Genomic DNA, 7,659 nt, shown 5'->3' on the forward strand with positions numbered 1-7,659 from the left:
TCAAAAGCATGAGTTTAATTTATTTAAACTCGGTCATTGAATACACAGTTGATTAAGTTGGAAGTGTACTCGTGACTTAAGTTTTGACAATATTTGTAACTTTTTTCATTTTTTTAGAATGCAAATATGAAATAAAAAAAAATCCTTGTGTTCAAAGAATTTGTTGCTTATGACTCAAGAAAATTGGCTCTAAATTTCGGTGGATTTCAATCACTTTTTTAAAAGCTATCTATAATAGAAATTTGTACTCCAAAGAAGTGCGTTTCTGTAGTTTTTAAATATATTATGGACTTCCAAGAGTTAAACTAAATTGTTTAAACATACACCATTTCCCCCTGTGACATCAACAAAAAATTGTATTATATTTTTATTCTTTCTTTTTCATGAAACTGTGATATTATCGGCATTTGAGTTTTTCTCGTAAAGCCAAACGTAGCCCAGAATAGGATTAATAAAAAGTTGCATGTGTCGCCTCTCGACTATATGTAAGCGTGTTGGTAAAAGCAATTATACGTTAATTAATGGAAAATAAGCAGACATAATGAAGAATATCTCTAACACAAAAAAATTGTTTTTTTGTTGAGGGTTTGTTTGTTTGCGCGGGGGAGGGGTTCCACACCCTTGTGCTGGCGAAGCATTTTTTCTTAGGAATCAAAGGACCACCGATTATCAACAGATATAAGAAGATGTGGTATGAGTGCCAATGAGACAACTCTCAATCCAAGTCAAAATTTATGAAAGTAAACCATTATAGGTCAAAGTACGGTCTTCAACACGGAGCCTTTGCTCACACCGAACAGCAAGCTATAAAGGGCCCTAAAATTACTAGTGTAAAACCATTCAAAGGGAAAACAGCACATTAACAATAGTTAGTTATGTCTAAATTCATGATCATGAAGCCCTATTTTAAAATGTTGATCGATGATAACAAGTGAATTAGGTATTTCAAAAGGCTTCATTTCAGTAAAAATCGAAATCATCTTTGCAACGAGCAATCAAGAATGGGGCGATTTCCCTCCTGTGGTTGTATCAACACAGTCGGTCAAGGTTTTCAAAAACTCTACGACAAAGCTGAACGTAACATTTTAGCTGGAGGGGTCCGTATCATGGCGCCGCCCCACCGTCATGACAGAATAGTCAGTTGGTTGATTGTGACCATTATATGTTAGAATGGGACCGAGGGACCTTTTAAGTGACTTCGGGATAGGGCCTTTAATTTTGCTAGAATTTGGGATTTACGCTTATCGGGACTTTGGAATTCATGTTTAATTGTTCGGGATCCGGGAAGGACTTTATTTTCCCCCTGGAAAATCGGGATTGAGCGTTTAATTTGGGATGTGTTTTGAAAAATGCATAAACGGATAATCATTAACCAAAATGAATATCTGGGAGACAAGACAGCTTTATTTCCACTAAATTTTTTTTTCTATGGAAGATGCCCTTCTTCGGGAAAATACTTAAAACCTGATAAAATTCATCGAAATAGCAAATTTTATAATTTGGTTACATGATCAGAAATAAGCTATATAGAAAGTGTGATATCGTGAATTTTGGTAAACAAAAATAGCCCTGGTGTGAAATAAACTGACGGAAAATTTTCCTACCTCTTGTCATTTTGTTTTTATTACAGGTGATTGAGAGGTAATATACAATACATTAATTAATTAACAAATTTGGTGCATGGAATGTCCGTCAACTTTATTTTGAGTGATTAAAAATACATTGGAATTTCAGTGAGTTTATCGACAGGTTGTACTGTAGGCATTCGCATGGACACCAATTGCGCTCCTTTAATAGTAGACGTTTTAAATCACTGTTTGTGGCCAAATTCAGTATTGATCCATCTAAATTAAATGTAATTGATAAATTAAAAACAAATACCGTTACTTAATATTTTTAATTTTCTTCGATTTATGAGTTTTGACTGTCCCATTGGTATTTTCCGCCTCATTTCGCGAAAGCGAAAATAGCGATCCTAGATTTCGTCGTCGGCGTCGGCGGCGTCAACATTTAGGTTCAGTCTGTGGTTAATTTCTTTTTTAAAACAATAACATTGTCAAACCATGGAGTAAAATATAATACTTCCATGGTCAAACCTACATGGAGTTTTATGAAATTTGGACAGAAGCTTGTTTATGACCAAAATACAGTATCCAGGACAATATTTTGTAAATATTTATTTTCATTGTCCGTATTTTACTAATAAATGGACTTCGTTTTTTACCGAGTTAACATTCAGTCATCAATAACGCTTTCAAACCTTCATGGAAATTTATGAAATTTTGACAGAAGCTTGATTATGACCAAAATACAGTACCCAGAGCAATATTTTGAAAATGTTTATTTTCATATTTCCGTATTTTACCTATGGACGTAGTTTTTGGACAACATGTTTACATTTTGACCAGGCCGGCGGGTAATTAACAAGTGATAATAGTTTGATTGAACAATAAACAGGTGACAGGATATTAAATACCTGATAATCATATTGCTTCTGTCTATGTCACACGTCAAGGATGAGTAAAGGTAAATATCGGATTTGATAGAAAAGTGCATTGTTTTTCTCATGCAAATATCAATCGGAAGGTTTTGATGCCACATAACATTTATAAACTTTCAATTCAGCAAAGAAATACTAGCTATTTCACATTCCAATGCGGATATTCAGGACCTTCAGCATGTGGATCCAAACTGACAGCAGAAAAAAAATTGACTCAACGATAGTTCACAGCCTCCTAAGTGTTCAGATTAACAACTACACAAACTGTTACAAGGATAAGGATTACTTTAGTACAGAGTCAAGTGTATTAAAGACAGACAGCCAAGTCAGCTTCTACTTTTTAGAATAACACAGTGTGCCAAGACAAGTCTGTTCTGTAGAACTTATTAAAAAACATTTGTCCATGTAATATAGACAGTGCTTTACCTTATATATTTTAAAGTGTTTAGAACAATAAGTCTTAAGTTTTCTAGCAAAATGACTTTCTTAATGCTTAAAAACCATGCATAACTTTGGTTATTGTTTGTTTGTTTATTTATCACGTTATAAATATGTATAGCAAATATTTTTTTGATATATCTATGCCTATGACATTGCATACAAATAAAACAGATGGAGGCATGAATAAAACACTATGCTTAAATTTTCTCTTAGTACTCAAAGAAAAGGTTAAATCATAGAAATGATTATGATAGTTGACTTTATCCAATTTATGGCCGTTTCATAAAGTTTGTGCTTTAAATTTTGAGTTATCAAACTCAGTAGGCAGTTGCATCATGGTCTTTGGACGTGGCATATCCCAAAGTCAGATCACTTTGACCTTGACTTTGTCCTTTGATACCTATGATAGTAAAACCTTGTACAATTCGTGTCATACCTTTTGTACCTTAAAATTTTGGTTAACCTAGCGAGTAACTGCATGGTATGTAGTTTAACTGTTGCATTTGGGCTTGGGGTGCATCATATACCAAAATCAGATCATTCTGACCTTCCTCATTTGAACCCTATGATAGTTAAACAGTGTATGGTTTGTGTTTGGTGCATACGTTTTGTACTGTAGCACTTTGATTGACAAAACTTTGTACGCAGAAGCATCATACTAACCTTGACATTCAATTACAGAATTTACACTTATGAACCTCACACTTTGTTCCTGGGTCAGTATTATTCTCTAAGATTGACCTATGATTAACAATGTGTCAACTCAACACAGAGGCAATGATTATATCAAATGAATGGCTGAAAACCAAAAATCTCAACATGGCATTGCCTCAATGCTGAATTTCACAGCAGCAACTAAAATGTATTACATGGCTATAAGTACCTCTATGAATCTAGAGTATATTAACTTTTTATTCCTGTCTACATATTGCCATTGTTGGTTAAAGCCTTTCATATAAAATCACTTTCATTACAGTTGTATTGATTTAAGTTTGCTGTCTTTAATATTCAAAATAGGTGTGGTATTTTTTGCGAATGAACCAGCTATACAAAAGAGTTCAAAGGAGGAAGACATATAAACAATTATAGATCACCATACGGTCGTCAACAATGAGAAAAACTCATATCATATAGTAAGCTATAAAAGGCCCTGATATGAAAAATGTGGAACAATTCAAACAAGAAAACTAACGGCTTAATTAGTAACAATACAATTTACTAAAAACAAACATGAAGGATCTGAATCAATAAAAAATACTAAAATCACAGGCCCTTGACATAAGTGGGCACATGAAGAAATTAACAGGGCTTTGCTGTATACTTGATTATTTTAAATCTTCAGTTTAAGGTAGCAATAGAAAATATTAAAATCTTATATGACAAACATATGAAAAAAAGTGATTTTTTATAATTGCTGATGAGACAATGATTTAGTAAAAAAACATCAAAGCTGTGATTAAATACATATCTGAAATAATACACATCTACAACCTATTTGAAATAATACACATCTACAACCTATTTGAAATAATACACATCTACCGTTGCAAACTTTCCACAGGTGCTATCCAGCACTTTGATTTTTACAGTTAACATGCAAGTAGATACAGTATGGGGTTAAAAGTTTGTTTCACATCAATTGGCATGATAAATTTGTAAACCTTCATGGATAGTTATTAAACTTGGACAGAAGATAATCTTCAAGACCACGAAATTGCATTTAAAAAAGAAAAAGTTTGATTTTTTTTAAACTTCTGTATTTTACTAGTAAATGGACTAACTATTTAAGTCAACATTACACTGACAGCAGCAATCGCAGGCAAGACAGGGTTCCGCGGAACCCCTTACGATTTTTTTCTAATGAACATCTTAATCTTTACATTATTATTTTTTAATCAATCAATAGCTTTCATTAAGACCGAAAAAAAATAAACTATGTGATAAATTGATTAGAATGTTTGTGTTGACACTCTGGCATGGCAATAATATCAAAGATTTGAGACTTTGAACGAACTGATTAAAAAAAAATAAGGGAGCAACCATTTAACTTCAAAAAAGGGGTTTTTGACGCTATCTATCAATTTTTTTTTCTTCAAAATTTAACACTATAAGGTTTGGGGAAAATCTGGATTAAGAATATTTTTTGGTCATCTGATTGACCACAATATTTTTTTCTTCATCAAATTTGGGATCAGAATATTTTTTTTTAGGAAAAAATCATAACCAAACCCCCCCCCCCCCTCTTCCCCCACCCTTGAAGTTAAATGGTCGATCCCTAATAATGATAATAATTTTCAATGTGTTCTATTTTATATTATCATATGTATAATTAGGTTATATCATCCACTGTAGGAGAATTTTGATTTAATTTCCATCTATATGTATTGTCAGATACACATAATACAATAATTATGTGTTTCTGGTACTGTGTATTGTTGTCAATATATATATATATGTTCTTTCGGGGGTATCTGTGGCCGGGGCCTCGGTCGCCGAGTGGTCTAAGTAGTCGAACTACTGCATCACTAGCCTGTCAACACTGAGTTTATGGGTTCCAATCACGCACGTGGTAGGCGTGCTCGACCCCAAACTTATTTTTTTTTCAAATCAAATCAAATATTTTATTGTCGTATAAACTTTACAGTTTGTGACCAACATGTATTAACACAATAAACATATATACATACATATCAAACATACACAATAAAAACAGCATCAAAATTTATAAAAACAAACAAGCTGTTAAGAGTTCCCTGCCCTCAGTTCTAATGACTTTTTCAAGAAGGATCCTAACTTATTTGTTTGTAAAGGCGTTGATGGATTTAGTAAATAATGAATTTTTTCTTCTTCATTTAAATTATTAAAGTTATTATTTTCATTAAATATGTGTTCAAAAAAGGCATTTCTTAGTGTTTTATTATAATCACAATAGAGTAAAAAATGTTTCTCCTCCTCTAGTATTTTACATTTAGGACAAAGTCGTTCCTCTCTTGGGATTTTAAAATATCTCCCCTTTTCAATTAAGAGGGAGTGATCACTTAGTCTAAATTTAGTGATCAATCTCCTTATCTGAAAATTAGATATATTTAGATAAGATTCTAGTTTGCAATCTTTTTTAAGTTTTTTATATAGATAAATTTTACTTTTATCATCAATGATTTCAAATTTAGTTTCAATTAAATCTTCATATCTATTTTTCATTTTTAACTTTTATATCGTTTTTTATTTTATTTACATCTTTTATGTCCTTACAAGTAGAAAGAATATTAAGGTCAATATTTGTCTCTTCAACAATATTTTTTGCATATGTATACCATGAATAAGTTCCAGTCAAATCTAGAGACTGTGCTAGAGAAAAAGCGTCCTTTATCAATGGATTAATATTATTATTATATAGTCTAGCTAAATATAAAAGGGTTTGTGTTTTGATAAAACATTCTATAGGCAATCTTCCCAATTCAACTCTTGCTCCTAAATTGGATGCATTTTTTTCTTATTCCTAGAGTAGATTTACAAAATTTAAGATGCATATTTTCAATAGGGGTTTTGTCTGTAAAATCAAGTTGATTAATTTATTTTCCTGAAGATAAGGCTCTGTTTTTGGCTCTATGAAAAGAAAAATATATGTATCCAAATATGTTACTTCTGATGATTATAGCTAGGTCATAATTGGTTTCACTAAAGAATCAAAAAGATTATTTGCTATAGGATTTGTCAGCTCTAAAGTACTTTGTGATAAATTTCCATTACATTTTATCAACATTCCCAAAAATGAATATTCTGATACGCTCTCTATGACTTCATTCTCATAGTAAATATGTGATGTTTCACCATTTTGTTTGGACTGACTGAAAATCATGGATTTTGTTTTATTTGTATTTAAAGAGTGTTGCCATTTGTTGCAATATAATTTAACATTATTTAAACTGTTTTGAAGACCTTCTTTCGATTCTGATAGGATCAAAAGTAATGATTGATTTGTGAATTAACGTCTGCTTCTAAAATATTTTAAGATTTGATTTAATTTCCATCTATATGTATTGTCAGATACATATAATACAATAATTATGTGTTTCTGGTACTGTGTATTGTTGTCAATATGTTCTTTCGGGGGTATCTGTGGCCGGGCCATAGTTTTTATTGTTATAAAGTTGGAAAATATAAATCTAGTGATGCAGTAGTTCGACTACTTAGACCACTCGGCCACCGAGGCCCCGGCCACAGATACCCCCGAAAGAACATATATATATATATTGACAACAATACACAGTACCAGAAACACATAATTATTGTATATGTATCTGACAATACATATAGATGGAAATTAAATCAAATCTTAATTGATAAGGATTGTCAGTTTTCCTACCGAAGGTCGGTGGTTCTCTCCGGACATTCCGGCTTCATCCATCGATAAAAACCGACCCGTCCACGAAATTGCTCAATACTGATGAAAGTGGCATTAAAAACATCAATCAATCATTTTTTCCGTGCCTGTAAATAGATATTAAAGAACTTTGAACCGATGCAAGACGTTTCGGGTACACTGCCAGTTCGCCACAGTCGATTCGGACATATTTTTTAAAGTCGTTTCGGTCATAGTTTTTATTGTTATAAAGTTGGAAAGTATAATTGTATTTTAGAAGCAGACGTTAATTCACAAATTAATCAATATGATTTACGTTGATTATCATTTCTATGATGTACTAGTTATCTAAAGT

The sequence above is a fragment of the Mytilus californianus genome, unplaced genomic scaffold (genome assembly GCF_021869535.1).
Source record: "Mytilus californianus isolate M0D057914Y unplaced genomic scaffold, xbMytCali1.0.p SCAF_5, whole genome shotgun sequence".
NCBI classification, from domain to species: Eukaryota; Metazoa; Mollusca; class Bivalvia; order Mytilida; family Mytilidae; genus Mytilus; species Mytilus californianus.